Below are 17,207 nucleotides of genomic sequence, written 5' to 3'. Positions count from 1 at the left end.
GAAAAGGGGGAGAGACTTCTACGACTTTCTACAGCATGGAGTACAGCTCGAGAGGGGAGGCAGCCATCGGTCTGTTTCTGGAGTGTTGACTGGGTGCCACATTTTACGGGGCCACAGAATCAGTTCGTTCATTCATTCATTTACTCATTCAGTGGATGAATGTTTGGTGAACACCTGTGTTCCTGGCTAGGCTGTGTGGAAACAACATCGAATGGGGTGAAAGCATTTGCTGACCTCAGAGTGCTCGCATTCTAGGGAGAAGAGAGACACAGTAGATCTAATTATGTAACTGTTATCTTTTTTTTCTCCGTATTCAATTTTTTTCAGATTATAAACTGTGGTAATAAAATAGCAAAATCAAACATCACTGAAAGGGGAAGGAAAGGAAAGGAAAGGGAAGGAAAAATTAACTCATCCTCCTGTTAACTCATCCTCTTTTACCAGAGACAGCCACTGTCAATAGATTCGTGCATTTCTCCAAATTTTAAAAATACAGCTGTCAGAGCGGCTGCACCAGTTTGCATTCCCACCAACGGTGTAAGAGGGGTCCCCTTTCTCTGCATCCTCACCAACACCTGTTGTTTCCTGACTTGTTAATTTTAGCCTCCGAAACTAATAATACACTATACGTTAATTAAATTGAATTTAAATTTAAAAATACAGTTGTCACACACATATTTTAAAAATATGAAAATGGAATCATACTCTTTTTAATTTTTTTTTCACCTTGATAGACCTCCTGATATCCCTCCACATGAATACAAAGGGATCTACCCAGTGCTTTTAAATGGCCAAGTAATACTCTATTTCATGAATGTACCACAGTTTAGTGTCTTTTTGATATGTGACCCATTTCCACTTTTCACTGTTATGAACAATGTTACCACAGAACTTGTTCTGCATAACCTTTTGCATCAACTGGCAAGAGTATTTCTTTCTAAAGGATACATTTGCGGAGGTGAAAATGCCTGGTCAAAGGTCTGAAACATTTAAATGACAGTTGTTGCCATATTTCCTACCATTCAAATGGACCGTGAATGGGAGTGCAAATCAGAGTGCATGTTTTCTTGCAGCCCCAACACAGGATTTTATCAATAATCATAATCTTTGCCTGTCTGACAGGCTGAAGACAATGCTATCTTGTTTGCACCAACCATGTCTGGCCTACAACTGAGATAACGGTATGCAGGGATGTGCAGGTCACAACCGCTGGGGCCTGAAATTGACCAGGTGGGGTGTGGTGAAAGGTGACAAAGTGCAAGTGCAAAGGCCCTGTGGGGAGGGTGTGCCTGGCCCGTCAATAGGACTGGAGGGGTTCCCAGGGGAGCAAAGAGCAGGGAGCAAGGGAAAGAGTGAAGAGGAAGCAAGAGCCAAACCTTGCAGGGCCTTGAGGTTCAGCTTATGGGTTTTGGTCCTTATGCCAAGAGAAACAGAAGCCAATGGAAAGTCTTGAACAATCTGACATGACTGGACTGGCATTTTGCATAGATCCCTCTGGCTGCTGTGTGGAGAACAGATTAGGAAGTGAACAGAGAGTGCAAGTGAAGAGAACATGAGGTAGCTCTTTGGCTTCCAGGTAGGAGATGGTGGAGGGCTGCCCTGGGATGGAACTGGGGTTGGGGTGGAGGCCCGAGTGGGTCTACCCTGGAAAGAGTGGGCAGACTTACTAGTGACTTAGACCGGATAGGATTTGATAGGAAGTGATGGGAATTGAGGCTCGCGTTGCCTCAGGTGGGGAGTGTGGCATCCTGGAAGACTCCCCGGCCAGTTGGACAGGCTGCTTGAGAGTTATCGTTAGGATAATGTCGAAGGAACAGGCAAGGATTAGCCTGAAAGGTGAAAATCCAGAGGAGAAAGCTGCTTTGAGGAGCAGTCTGTCTGCTGAGTTGCTCTTCCGGCCGCGGCTCCCCCTGAGGCGGGCTGACCCTGTGATTCCGCCATGTTGGCCACGGCCAGTTGGCCTGGGAGAGTGCCAGAGCCACGGCCGTGATGTGGTCTGGCGTGAAGCCCGTGTGACGGGGCGGTGTCAAATGGAGCTGACGACCTCCTCTGGGGAGTCTGAAGGACCCAAGCGAGTGAGAACATCTGGAATTAGGGATTGGGAAGGCCACACAAGGAGAGGGCAGAAAGTGGAAGTCGTGAGGCAGGAAGAGGGAGCTGGAGCAGAAGTGGCGCGAGGACCTCAGAGCACTGGAAGGGACTGATGGGCCTGGCCTGCGTGTGGCCAGCGGGCAGATCCAGGCTTGCTTTCCTAGCTGTGAGGCTAATTAGCAAGGTGACCCCGAACAAGTCAGTGACCTTCTCGAAGGCTCTGTTGTGTCTCCTCAACTATGAAATAGATGCCATAATATCTTTACCTTCACCTTGTAAGGATTAAAGAGACACACAAGAGAGTGAAAGAAGGTATCTGCAACATGGAACACCACACCAGAGAACCAGGATCTAGAATTGGGAAAAAATCTACAAATCAATAAGAAAAAAGACTGCCAGCCCCATGGACAAACAAGCAAAAGGCTTGAACAAGAGGATTGAGCATGACTCAAAAACATGGAAATACAATCAACCTCATTAATGAGGGAAATACGTTGAGGTTCCTTATGCAACAACAACAGATGAATCCCATAAATGCAATGTTGAGCAAAAGTCGTAAGATTGAGATGAACGTATGAAGTAGGAGTCAATGTATTTAAAGCTTTAAAAACCTAGGCGTTAAAACTATAATTAAATACTACACATGCATATCAGATTGGCAAGATTTGAAAAATCTGTTAATACCAAGTGTTGATGAAGAGCATGTGGAGAACCAGAAACCTCATTGCCGCTGGTGGGAATGTAGATTAGTATAACCATTTTGGAAAACACTTCAGCATTCTCTAGTAACCTGAAGACATGCACATTGCACAACCCAGTCATTCTATTCTTGGATATACACCTCTAAAAAGAACTTCTCATATACCACAGAATATATATACGAGCTTGTCTATGACTTTGTTCATAGCCTCATGCTGGAAACAACGCAAAGATCCGTCGACTGTAGGATGAATAGCTGGATTGTGATACAGTCACACGATGGAGTACTATACGGCACCAAAAAAATGAATGAGCTATGCTGTGGGGAACAACATGAATGAATCTTACAAACACAATATTGAATGAAAGAAGTAATAATACTATGTGACTTTATTTTAAAATGTAATAATTGGCAGCACTAAACTATATATGATGGAGTTTATATTGTGTAGCATATATTGTTGAGCAAACTCTAAAGAAAATTAAGGGAGTGATGATTATGAAAGTCGAAAGACTAGTTGCTTCTGGGGAGAGGAGGTTTCTGGGACAGACAGGAATACTTGGGGCAGGGGGATCCTACGGTGCTTGAAGTTATTCTACTTCTTGACCGAGGAGCTAGTGTTTGCTTTGGGATTGTTCATTATACTGTACATTTGTTTTGAACACTTTAATCTAAGAGTATTTTATTTCACAATTTAAACAGGTTTAAAAAAAAGATAGCTAACACTTGTAAAATGCTTGGCCCGGTGCCTGGCCCATATTAAGAGCTCAACAGATGGCAATTTTATTTACTGTTATAACCCAGTTGTTAGAGCCGCATTGTATCCTAAGCAACCTTCCAGCTCCTGGATTGAGCGCTAGTCTCCAGGACGCCTGGCTTTGAGGTGGAGATTCTGGACTCCTCTATCTCCCAGGGTGGCCTCCAGATAAATCTCGTTGCTTAAGACAGCACTTCTCAATTGATGCGTGGTGGTTTACTGCATTGCCTCAAACATTACCAAAGTGTGCTGCCAAATTTTGGCAAGATGTAAAACTTTTTTTTTTTTTTTTTAGTGTCTCTGTTGCTATGCAATTCCAGAAAATGAGATTGCTGAATTGAGCACCACGTGATGTGGTGTACAGCCAGAGCCCAGCCTGCTGCTGGTCAGAGCTCAGAGGTCAAAGGTGGAACCTGACAGCAAGCTGGTGCCAGAGAAATGAGGACACGTGAGAACTTGGCCTGCTGTGAATCCATCAGGGAAGAAGAGCCACACCCAAACAGTGCTGATTCAGGTGAATCCCAGGATAACGGTGCCATGAAACCCTTCAAGTGTGGGGCCCTCACATCTAGTATTCCACAGAAAAGTTGATAGTCACTGATTGAAGGAAATCTGAGAATGTCTCTGTTCCTTACAAGCCTAACAAATGGAGCCGCCATTCCATAATTATGGGAGGGGTTATTGTGTCTAATAGCTAATTAGAAGAACAGCTAATAAATTATGGGGTGCTAGTCATACACCAGGCATGGTGCTAACATTTCAGCAATTCGGTAACTTGCTGAAGCTCACACAGCTGTTAAGGGCTGGAGTCAGGAAGAAGGGTCATTCTTAATCTCTCGTTCTAGAAAGAAGGCATTAACCCAATGGTTAATAGTTAAATGGGGGTAGGTTTTGCTATCCAGAAGCGAAAATGTCCTAACAGTGAAATGGGAAATTTTTTTTTTAAGATTTATTTATTTATTTATTTATTTATTTATTTATGATAGACATAGAGAGAGAGAGGCAGAGACACAGGAGGAGGGAAAAGCGGCTCCATGCTGGGAGCCTGATGTGGGACTCGATCCGAGACTCCAGGATCACGCCCTGGGCCAAAGGCAGGTGCTAAACCGCTGAGCCACCCAGGGATCCCCTGAAATGGGGAATTTTAGGGCACAACAAATTCTCTCTCTCTAAGCAGATGCAGCATGATGGCTTCTCGAATATGTTTCAGAAAAGAGATCTGCATTGGGTGGCAGGTTGGACTAAATGCCTTTCAAGGTCCTTTCAAAGGAGCCATAATTGTAAGTTTGGGTCTCAGTAGAGCTTCCCGTAGGGGGCTGCGCTATATGCTTATCTTCGTTTAAAATGTGAACCTGGCAAGTTCAGTGCATACCCTGATGCATAAGCCATTTGAGTGCACTTTCATGTGGATGTTCATGAACTTCCTCAGAACTGTTAAGGCCCGGGAAAATTATTTTCCCTATGGGGTTGTTCCTTTTAGTCTTTTAGCTGACAGTAGTTGTAAAGAGGCTTTCTGACCGGCAACGAACTAGCTTTCTTAGCTTTAGAAGAGAAAGAATTTGCATTCACTGTTCTCCCACAATTATTTCTTTAATTTCAGACCAGAGGTGCTGATCTTTTCATATGGACTTTCCTGCCGTACCTCCTATGATCGGCGTGTGTAGTGTGAGGACTACATGTGTAGCATTAGCAATGGCGTTGGATAGCATTAAGGCTGTTTAGAACCTGCCCTTTAGAACTGAAATGATATGTCTGGCTTTGTTTCCAGGGTTACAGAAACTTCTTTGGTCTATTTCCATGACTGTGTCCAGTGGAAATGCATTACTTTCTGCTTTTCAGGCTGTGCCACCACCCTCCAGGATAATGGAGGCATACAGTGGCATCTCCAGTTGGGAGTTGGCTTTGGTTGAGCCTTTGCTTAACCTGGCAAAACCAGCTTTATTTTCTAAAGCAGTTTCAGGTTCACAGAAAATTTAGTAGAAAGTACAGAGTTCTCAGGTATCCCCTGTCCCCATACATGCACGGCCTGTCCCATTGCCAACATCCCCTACCAGAGTGGTACATTTGTTACAATTCAGGAACCCATGCCAACACATTATTGTCATCCGAAGTCCATAGTTTAGGAACTCCTGGGTGGCCCAGTCGGTTAAGTGTTTGACTTTGGCTCAGATCTGATGTCAAGGTCCTGGGATCCAGCCCTGTGTTGGGCTCTCTGCTCAGTGGGGAGGCTGCTTCTCTTTCTCCCCTTGCCCCTCCCACTCTTGCTCTCTCTCTCTCTCTAATAAATAAATAAAATATCTAAAAAACCCAAAGTCCATAGTTTATGGTTCACTTTTGGTGTTATACATTCTATGGGTTTGAATGAAGGTATAGTGAAATGTAGCCACTGTTATAGTGTCATACAGAATAATTTCATTCGCCTAAAAATCTTCTGTGATTTTAGCCTCTGCCTATCCATCCCCCTTCTCCCCAACCCCTGACGACCACAAGTCTTTTACTGTCTCTGTAGTTTTGCCTTTTCCACAGTTGGGATCACATGGTACGTAGCCTTTCCAGGTTGCCTTCTTTCACTTAGTAATAAGTTATTATTAGTTATAGTTCTTCCTCTTAATAACTCATTCCTCCTTAGCGCTGAATAATACTCTGTTGTCTGGATGGATCACAGTTTATTATTTATCCATTCATCTACTAAGGAACATTTTGGTTGCTTCCGAGTTTTCGCAATTGTAAGTAAAGCTGCTCTAAGCATCCAAGCATCCATGTGCAGGTTTCTATAGAAATGATTTTTTTTTTAAGATTTTATTTATTTATTTGAGAGAGAGAGAAAGCATAAGCTGAGGGGAGGGGCAGAGGAGAGGCAGCAGCAGACTCCCCACTGAACAGGGAGGGGACTCTATCCCAAGATCCTGAGATCATGACCTGAGCCAAGGGCAGATACTTTTTTTTTTTTAATTTTTATTTATTTATGATAGTCACAGAGAGAGAGAGAGAGAGAGAGAGAGAGAGAGAGGCAGAGACACAGGCAGAGGGAGAAGCAGGCTCCATGCACCGGGAGCCCGATGTGGGATTCGATCCCGGGTCTCCAGGATCGCACCCTGGGCCAAAGGCAGGCGCCAAACCGCTGCGCCACCCAGGGATCCCCCAAGGGCAGATACTTAACCAGCTGAGCCACCCAGGCATCCCTACAAATGAGTTTTTAATTCATTTGGGGAAATACCAAAGAGCATGAATGCTGTATATATGGAAAGAGTGTATTTCGTTTTTAAAGAAACTGTCATGTTTCTTCCAAAGTGCCTGTATCATTTTGCATTCCCATCAGCAATGAATGAGAGTTGCTGTTGCCCCCCATCCTCACCAGGATTTGGTGATGTCATGTTATGGATTTGGTGATTCTAATAGGTATGTAGTAGTTTCTTATTATTGTTTTAATTTGCAATTCCCTCATGACAGAAGATGCTGAGAACCTTTCATGGGCTTATTTGCCACCTCTATAATTTCTTCAGTGAGAGGTCTATTCCTATCTTTTGCCCATTTAAAAAATCGGGTTGTTTGATTTCTGATTGTTGAATTTTAGGAGTTCTTTGTATATTTTGGTTAGCGTTTTTTTTTAATCAGATATCTGTTTTGCAAGTATTTTCTCCCAGACTGTGGCTTGTCTTCTCATGCTCTTGAACATACACTATTCTAACAATGCTCTGCTAGATGTTGTATGAACATATAAAATATATTTTAGACCGAATTTCATGCTTTTAAGTTGCTTATTGGCAAGTACCTATTTCTTGGATACAGAAGGATCCCCATTGCTTCTTTTATTGGTTACTAGTGAAGTTCTTAAGTGGATTGTGGGAGTGGGAGACACTCCAGAGAATCAGTAAATTTGGGAAACTTGCTTGGACATTATTGTATGTACTGAGAGTTCCATAGTAAATTATACTACGGTGGCTTATGTATAGAAAAACTTGAGACTCTGACTTGTCTGGGCAGACAAAATGTTATTAGCATTCTAAGAAATGTCAGTGACTGATATTTATATATTCCTATACAGGCTCCTTTGACTGATATTACCTCACTGATGATTGCCCAGTGACTTATGCAAGGAAGAAACATGGCAGTGGGGCCTAGGGGTAGACATTTTATTCTATTTATTTGGCCTTTTTAAAAATTTTAATTATTTGAAAATATTTAACAGAAGGGGATTATTTCCACATAGTATAGAGTCACAGGTAGTACCCCTCATATGACTTCACATTTGGAGCGGACGTTTGCTTATACTGAATCACATAATGTCAGCAAATGAATGACATTCTTTAACTTCAATAAATATCGTACAAAACTCTTCAGTGTTCCCATTCATAGGCAAACCCCAACCAACCTAACAAACAAAACAAAACAGGGCAGCCAAACCCTGTGTGACCTGCATGTTGGGTATTGCTCAGTCTGGATGCACTATATCAGCACTAATTAACTGGTGCCAAGGCCATTTTGGAGCATAATGTTCAACTCTAAATCTTAAACGAAAAGGAGATTCAAACATTTAGCAGAGGAGTAGAACAAACACTTAGGGAGGCTGAGTAATTTGTTAAGGCAGACAACGAGCTGGATCCAACATCCAGGACAGATGCTCCCAACAATTGGTCCGGTCCCAAAGAGGAAGAAATAGTCCAGGTGTCCAAATGTGCCATTCCTCGGAGAAAGCCACAGAGTGAGAGAGGGCAAGACGAGGCAAGAAAGGGAGGGGACAGTTGTATCTCTGACCAGGAAGATATGCTGGGTCACCCAACTGCAGGTCCCTCTTCTTGGTCTGATACAAGTGTTCTTCAAAACTGCCTGAGCTGGAAGGTTCCCAAAGGCAAAGATTAAAAGACAGGAGCTACAGAACACTAGGACATGTGGCATCTGTGGCCAGGGCTCAGTGCAGTGCAAAGTTTGGGGATGTGGGATCTCCATAGGCTGGGCTCCCAGTCTCTGCTGTGTCCTTATTAGTAACATGACCTTGGGCAACTTATTTAAATCTCCAGGCCTCGATTTCACCATCTGTAAAACCGGAATAATAATTTCTTTCACTCAGTACCATTGCAGGGATGAACAATAATTTACATCAAATACCTGGCCCATAGCAGGGGCTCGATAAATGTGAGGTGACTGAAAAAAAAATCATCCAGGCCTTATTCATGTGTTTAATGAGTTCACTGTAAGGAAAACCCAGATGTGCTTTAAATTAACTTCTGCTTGTACTGTTTCCTTTGGAAATGAAATACTGTGTACTAATGTATTATCTCCTTAAGAATATTGGTAAGTATGTAGCTACTAAGATGCTTTTGCTTGCAAGTAGCAAAACCCTCAATTTAAATAAGCTTTAAAAAATAAAGCAATTGTATTTGTTCATGTAACTGCAAAGTCTCATGATAAATATCAAATTTGGGAGAAGCTTGATCCAGCAGCTCCATGATGTACTGAAAGATCTAGTTTCTTTTGTTTCTGCTCTGCTGCATGGTATCAGCTTTTTCCCAAGTCTGCCTTCCTTTGCAGCTACAAGATGGTTGTCAGCAGAAATCTGGGTCCATCCATCAGAATTGAGTTTACTCTGTGTGATGGAAACTCTACTATAACAGTGGCTGTATCAAGATAGATGGGTATTTCTCCTCCGTGCAAGAGAAATCCAGAGACAGGCAGTCCAGGGCTGGTATGGTGGCTCCATCATGGGCCCAGATGTCCAACTTGGAGTTCCATATCTTAGGGCATATCTCTTAGTTCCATATCTCAAGGTCACCTCAAGGTCCAAAATGACTGCTGGAACTCTCATCATTACCTCTGAATTCTAAGCAAGAAGAAGGAACATGAGAAAGTCTTGGCACCTCACTTGTAAGGAGACTCATTGCAAGTACCATACAACCCTTTTGCTTACATTCCTTTGGCTGGGATCACAGTCACATAGGGCAGCTGCAAGGGAGACTGGGAAACAAAATCTTGTGCTGGACCCAAGTGTGCCTAGTCAGAAATTGAATCATTCTTATCCAAAAAGAATGGGAGAATGGCTATTTGAAAGCAACCATTAGGGCCACATGCTTCCTTATTCAGCCCCAGTGGATGCAGTTATTATTTGGGGGGCAGGGAGGGGAGCTTTCATAAAAGGGAATAGATTTTTTTTTCTCAGAAGACCCCAGGAAATGTACCTCCTACCTCACTGGCTCAAAGTGAGTCTTCCACCCACCCCTGCACCACTCACTGCTGGGGAGCATGTGTGGGAGATGGTCAGTGCTCACCAGTGGAGCACATTAGCGCCTTCTCCTGGAGCTAAGGGTGGGGCGAGCTTCCCCAGCCATGACCCCCGCCCCCAGGAGACTCAAGGACCCATCAGGAAAGAGGAAAGGGAGCAAGAGTGTCGCTACCAAGTTTTCCTCCCCTCTGCACCGGCTCCCCAGCCTTCTTTTCACCACACTATCTAGACTTTTGATAAAAGGCATGAATTTCAGGTTCCTCTTTATCTTTGTGGATCTCTTGTGAATCTTCTCCGATCTACCCTGACTCACATGGGGCACAATGATGCTCAGGCAAATCTCCAAGCCTCTCTAAACCTCAGTTTCTCCACCTATAAAGTGACGAGGATCACAGCACCTATCTTCAAAGATCAAATGAGAGGATGCATGTAAGCTTGGTGCTTAGTGAGCATTTTAAAAAGGTGAAATAACAAACATGATAATAACGTCCTGATTCTTGGATCCTTTTTTCCTGTATTTTTCTCTATCATGCTGGTTTCTTTGCCTGAAGCCTTAAAACTCTCTCTCGCTCTCTCTTTTTTTTGCTCTACTACAGCTTCTGTTTCCGTCAATGCCTTTCTCTCCTTAGAAATTCTTCTCAGCCACAGCCCTGTGTCTATTTCTGACCTCATCTCTAATTTGCCAAGGTAGCTTTCGGTGCCTGGAGGTATGACAATAAGAGAAAATGATTCGGGAGTACAGAGAGGGGAGCAGGAGTGGTGAGGAGCAGGTGGTGGGAAGGCTGGTAGGGACCCACCTGGGCTGCAGCCTCACCCCTGCTTAACCAGATGGTGGCTTCTTCCCAGGCTGGGTTATTTGGAAAAGGAAGAAGAGCATGTTCTATTTGCTCATGTGGATTTACATAAGAAACACATCCCCAGTCTTCAGGCTGTGGAGCTCATTTGTCCACATACCAGAGCTCGTTTGTCGACACACCGCTTAAGTGCTGAGCTTGTGGGTTTATTTAGTTTGGAAATTCAAAGGTCGAGGCTCTCTCTTGTCCAGAGAAAGCCTGCACCAGGTGCATCTAAGATGGGTTGTCCTCACCTTCTTGCCTCCTTCCAGCCTTCTCTCCTGGCTTTGCCAAGGCCAGAGGCTTGGGAGGATTCACGCTCAAGTGTCCCATACAGACACTTGCTCACGAATTCCTGCCCTGGTCCACACTGGAGGAGACCAGAGTTACCGGGATAGCTGCTTGCTGTTCAGTCTTCGTGACCAGGGATGGGTGAGAGCTAGCAGCCGTTGCCACTTGAAGCACTTTGCAGGTATAACAATAGCGATCCTAACAGCTGACAGCTAATATGCTGCTTACTATGTGCCAAGCGTAGTTTAAATGATTCCATTGTATATTAATTTATGTTTTTTTCTCCTCTGAAGGAGTAGCTACCAGCATCCTTATTCTATAGACAAAGACCTAGGCTCAAAAAGGTTAGAAAACTTGCTCAGGGTCATTCAGCTGGTGTCAGAGCCTGGATTCGAAGATGACTGGGCTCTGGGTTCTTAGCTAGTATACTACACCTCCTCCTCGTGAAGAGGTTTTAGGATTATTATCATACCCATTTTATAGATAAGGAAACTGAGGCACAGTGAAAAGTAGTAGTCCTGGATTCAGATCTGAGTCAGAGACTCTAAAGCCTGGGTCTTATCTGCCTCCTCCAGAAGGGGCTTGGGGATGACAATGATGATGATGATGATGATGATGATGATGATGATGATGATGAGTTATTATCCCCAGGCAGAGAATGACACCTCGTAAGGAAAACGAGGGGCAGAGTCATAAAATGAAGCGGACACGAGGCCCATGCCGAATACCTACTGCAAAGTTGTACTTGCTTTCTCAGGGCCAGTGTGAGGCCAGAGACCTGATTTTAGATCATTCATGGTGCTCATAAGTTGGAAAGAGGGCTCAGACTAGGGTGGAAAGAAAGATCTCTAGAACCCTTCGAAGGAGGACGCTGCAACAGCATTATAAACTGTGTCCTCAGCTTCTTTAGTGTAGACACAGTAACAGGTGCCACTGGCTGTCCCTTCGCGGGGGTTAATGGCAACAAGCCACAGCATAATCCAATAGAAAGCATTGCACTGAGAGTCCTTGGCTGTCCTGGCTTAACCAGGTGTGGTGATCGCTGCTGCTTGCTGAGCGCTACTAGGGGCCCGGGAGAGCGCTGAGCCCTCCGCCTGGATCATCTCACTCAAGTCTCACACAACCATGTGAGGCTGGTAACACAATAGCCCTGTTTTGCAAGTGGGTAAACCGAGGCCCAGGAAAAAATGTTGAGAACTACCCAGGGTCACGGAGCTCAGGATACCTAGCCAGGCTTCACACCTCAGCAGGCAGGCTCCAGGGCCCAAGTCCCCTACCTCTCGCTCTGGGAAACTGGTCAGACTCAACATCCTAGTCAACTGAGCCTTTGACGAATCTGGGGCAGCAGTGAGTTCAAGAGAATGTCTACATCTTGAGAAGTTGCTGAGGAGCAGACATTGCATGGGTTCAGTTTGTGTGGTGTGGTGCGGTTTCTCCCTCAGCCAAGATGGGATAGAACCAGCAGATAATGGAAGGACTTGACCTGAAGGTACTCGTGACCTTGGCTCAGAAAAGGGAAGTGTGTACGGCAGAGTAGATCCAAGATCCACCATAGACAGGGATCTCCAAGGGCACCTGGGTGGCTCAGTCGATTGCGTGTCCGACTCTTGGTTTCTGCTCAGGTCATGATCTTGGGGTCGTGAGATGGAGTTCCAAGTGGGGCTCTGTGCTCAGCGGGGTGGGGGGGGGCTGCTTCTCTCTCTCTGCCCCTCCCCCATGCATACACACTTTCCCTCTCTCTCTAAAATACATAAATAAATCTAAAAAAGAGAAAGGGATCTTTAGTCCACTTGAGTGCATGGACATATGGATGACTGTCTGTATCATGGCTGCAGTAATTTTAGTCTGAAAAAGTGTCGAGGCAGTTAACTCCCTGTTTTGGCTATTGCAAAACAAAACGAATATATGGCACCCAGAGGATACTTGATGCACATTCCTTTTATTGTGATTTTTGCCTAATATATTGGCCCCCTCAACTATCTGGCAGGGAGCACTCCTAAAGCCGCCGTGTCTCAACCACCATCACAGCAGAATGATCTAGAAAGGTCAAATATAGCCTTGTGCTGTTTCTGCATAGTAGACATTGTGTGATCATAATTGCAAAACAAGCAGGATTTTAAGTGGTCCAGCCTTCTGGGCTCATCCTCTTTTTGTGATCCAGGGTAACTGGCCGAGTCCCATCTCCCCTTCTGGGAGATCCAGGCCCTCCTCAGGATTTCCAGAGACTGTCTCGGAGGGCTAGTGGTCTCCAGCTCAGCTCACCGGGCTGGTCAGGCCCAGGTGGTGACAGCTTTTTTCCCGTCCATGTCACTGTCTGCTCTATACAGCCCCAGTTCCCTTATCCTTTGTGCCTTAGGCTCTGTTCTTGGCCTAAGCAGAGGAGTCGGGGCACAGCATAGCATAGGCAATAGCAGAAAGCCAAATGTCCTGTCCCGTCAGGATTACTGGCCATGTTCCCTTGAGGCCCTGGCGTGGCATTATCTTCCCAGGGCTTGCTCTTCCTTGGGACCGGCTGTCTGCACAGCTCACTAGATCCTCCAACCCTCAAATTCTAGCCACTTCCTTACAGAACAGAGTTTAGCTCATTCTTCATTTTCCCCTTTCCTTCTCAGGCCATGCCCGGAGCTTGATGTTCCCAGGACCCCGGGGTCATGACCTGACCCAAAGGCAGATGCTCAACCACTGAGCAATCTAGGTGCCCCCACAGTTGTGGTTTTAAACAATATCACCCCCTGCTACATCATACACATCAGAGCTTGTCATTATATACTTATCCAAAACCCTAAAATGTACTAGAGTACATTTAGTACTCTAAATGTACTAACCCTAATGTAAAGGATGGGCTCTGGGTGATAATGATGTGTCCTTGTGGTTCCCCAACAAAGGTATCACTCAGGTGGGGGATGCTGATAATGGGGGCAGCTGTGTGTGTGAGGGGGGCAGGGGGTGGAGGAGAAATCTCTGTATGGTCTGCTCAAGTTTGCTATGAACTTAAAACTGCTCTAAAAAAGGTGTCTATATTTGTTTGTTTGTTTTTTTTTTAAAGACCGCAAACAGAAAGTGGCCATACAATGTGTCCAAATAGGGATGGTGGCACCAGGGGAAGAGATGGCTGTCTGCTGGCATGCCCCTGTCTTCCAGCTGTCAGGAGAGAAGATAGAAGTGAGGTTGAATAGGGGCACCTGGGTGGCTCAGCGGTTGAGCGTCTGCCTTTGGCTCAGGGCATGACCCCGGGGTCCCAGGATCGAGTCCCACATGGGGCTCCCTGCCTGGAACCTGCTTCTCCCTCTGCCTGTGTCTCTGCCTCTCTCTCTGTATCTCTCATGAATAAATAAATAAAATATTTTTTTAAAAAAGAAGTGGGGCTGAATAATGAGGGGTGGATGGGATGGATGGGATTGGATGAGTGGGGGGTGACCACAGGGTGTTCACAGGGAGGAGAAGCAGCCTGAGCGAAGGCGTGGAGGTGCCACGACACCTGGTCCCCAGGACGGACAGGTGGGCAGGGGTGCAGGCTGGCGGGAAGAGCAGGATCCTCACAGGCAGGAAGGAGAAGCGGAACGCCGGGCCCTGTGGAGACCCTGCCAATTGTTTTCTGGTAGCTTCTCCGAAGTGAGCGTGTTGATTGCGGTTCCCTGTGTATGAGACACTCAACAATGTAAACTGCTAGGATGCAGCTCTCTAATTAAGTCTATTTTCTTACAACATGTGTTTGTTTATTACAGAGAGCTGTGATAACACAAGGGAGTCGTGTCAACCTTGTCTCATGCACCAGCTGAACTCAGTGACACTAGCAGCTTGGATCCCGACAGACGGGGTGTTATTACTGAACCACCGGGGAGGCTGCCCAGGGCCGGACCACGCTGCTCCGAAGGCGCTTTGTTCGCCGCGTGGGGCAGCCTGACCTGAGTGAAGACAGCAAACACACCTCGAGTTGGAATCCCAGCCAGTGTCAGGGACCCCGTAGTTCTCAAACGTCAGCCCGTGTCTCAGTCACCTGCAAGACTTGTTACAACATAGAGTTTTATAACCACCTACCCCCCAGAGACTCTGATTCAGTCGGTCTGGTGCAGGGACAGTGATTTTGCATTTCTAGTAAGTTCCTAAGTGGTTCCTAGCTGGTTGGGAGATCACACTTGGAGAACTGCGAACCTGCTCCAGAGCCTTGACTTCAAAATCTCTTCCTTTCCAGGTCTTCTGTGCCTGAGGGACTTCAGAGATGGGGAGAATAGTGAATGGAAGCCAAAAGATGGACACAACCCAAATGCCCATCGGCAGGGCGAATGGATAAACAGAATGCGGTCTGTCCATACAGTGGAACACTAGTCAGCCACGAAAAGGAATGAGGTACTGACACACGCTACCACTTGGAGGACCCGTGGGCTACACGGTGCGTGATCCCAGTGATCTGGGCTGCCCAGAATAAGCAAATTTAAAGGTGGTTGCCAGGAGGTAGGAGGCAATGAGGAGCCACGGCTTATTGGGTTTCCATTTGGGATGATGCAAACGTTGTGGAACTGGACAGAGATGATAGTCGGACAACACTGTGAATGTGCTTACTGCAACCGAACGGTACACTTGAAAATGATGAAAAAGGTGAATTTTGTGTCATATGTATTTTATTGCAATAAAAAGTAAAAAGAGTTAATGGGGTGCTCTTCTAATTCAAATTTTGGGGTCAGTTCCAAGACTTCCAGGATACAGTCTGGAAGTTCAAAGGGCCTAAACCAGTGGTTGTCAGCCCTCATTCTGGGAAGAATCACCCAGGGGAGTTCTCCTAGCACTCCCTCATCTTACTTAGCTACCCGTAGACCAATGAAATCAGAATCCCTGGAGGTGAGGTCCAGGCACCCAAAGTGTTAAAATCTCACCGTCCTCCCCCAGACCATTGTCATGTACAACCAGGATTGAGAACACCAGCAGGCGGAAAACCTCCAGGCCCAAGGGGGTTGGCAGCCTATGTGCACCCCGGCTTCGGCTTCACCGTAGACAACGTCCAGCTTCTCCTGACGGCCACTTGCTTTGTAGCTCCTTCTAGACCTGGAGGGAGACACCATGCCCTACTGGTGTGCAAACTCAACAGTGAGTGCCTTGTACCCTACGTCCAATTTTCTCCCTCCACCTGAGGAGAGGGTCATGTTAAAAATGAGAATTCGTGATAACGGCCTCTTACATTCATAATACGCAGGTGGAGGAGGAAACCCTTTCTGTGTTCTCGTTCAGACTTTCTTTGATGCGCCGAGCTTTATCATGATATAAACATGCTCTAAGATAAAAACAGATAAGTTCATACAAAAATTCCTCACATTAAGTAAAATCATTTGGATTTTTTTCATGTTTCCATTCAGCCTTTCTTCGTAGGTAATATATTTTTATTCCACTATAATTATGGCATTGATACGATCTTATATTGTGCTTTTTCCCCCTCAGTGCCTTATCTTCTGCATTTGTCACGTTTCTATAGTTCTTTCTTATTGACACTTTAATGGCTACATAGAATTTTGTTGAGTAGCCTTACTATGATTTACTTTTATATTCCCCTATTGTTAAGCCTTTTGATTGCTTCTAAAGTTTCAATATTAGAAATTGTGCACAGTGACATTATTTCTGCATATAACTTTAACTTCCTTTGGCTTACTTACTCAAAATGAAATTCCCATAAATGACTGGGTCAAGGGGCCCGAACATTTTAAGGCTCTTGAATGCACCATTAAGTTTGGTAAAGGACTCCATCATTTTACACTCCCTCCACGGGGGGGTGAGTGCATCATTTTCAACAATGTGCCTGCAGCCAAATTTCATCATTGGACAAAGCTTTACATAGTGTACAGCTATAATCTAATTTAATAGAAGTTAATAAGTCACTGGGTCCGACTCTGGGGCATGCATAACATTTCTTCTCCATCCCTTTCCTGGTGGCATCCCCAATCTTCTGTAAACTCCTGGAGGGCAGTTTACAAACCTTGTACATCATAGAAAATCAATGATTACTTTTTTGAAATGATGGCTAATTCAGGCAATCCTCTTCCTGATTATTCTTTGGTTTCTTAGTAGCAGTCTTTTTTTAAAAAAATAAAGTAAATTATATTTTATTTCGCTTACATTGGTAGCCTCAGAGAGGTGTTTGCCGGAAAGCTGTACAAAGATTTTCACTGGGTGGGAAGCAGACACCCCCCCAACCACAAAAGGGAGGTGGCTACATCCTTGCTGTCTCCTCCAGCCCCCTCTGTGCTCCTGTCTCCTGACACCTAAAGAGCCAGCTCCGTATGAAGCCAGGGAAAGCTATTTGCAGAGTGTATGGGAAGAAAATGAACTCGG

The 17,207-nt window shown here is 45.2% G+C and overlaps 1 long non-coding RNA gene across 2 annotated transcripts in view; it reads left to right on the top strand.

Annotated features, from left to right (window-relative positions):
* The window catches only part of LOC102151464, a 32,112-nt gene extending 16,585 nt beyond the window's left edge, over positions 1 to 15,527 (top strand). Inside the window, exons 1-3 of one of the 2 annotated variants that reach the window (XR_005372915.1) lie at positions 1,370 to 1,576; positions 3,844 to 4,062; positions 14,615 to 15,527. This is a non-coding gene — a long non-coding RNA (uncharacterized LOC102151464). Of the gene's footprint in view, positions 1 to 1,369; positions 1,577 to 3,843; positions 4,063 to 14,614 lie in introns of those variants that run through there. The other variant, XR_005372914.1, reaches the window with a different exon arrangement.
* Positions 15,528 to 17,207: the final 1,680 nt, after the last annotated feature.

The sequence above is a fragment of the Canis lupus genome, chromosome 18 (genome assembly GCF_011100685.1).
Source record: "Canis lupus familiaris isolate Mischka breed German Shepherd chromosome 18, alternate assembly UU_Cfam_GSD_1.0, whole genome shotgun sequence".
In the NCBI taxonomy this organism is placed as follows: Eukaryota; Metazoa; Chordata; class Mammalia; order Carnivora; family Canidae; genus Canis; species Canis lupus.
Note: the sequence above shows the minus strand (reverse complement) of the source record. Positions and strands in the feature narration are given on the sequence as shown.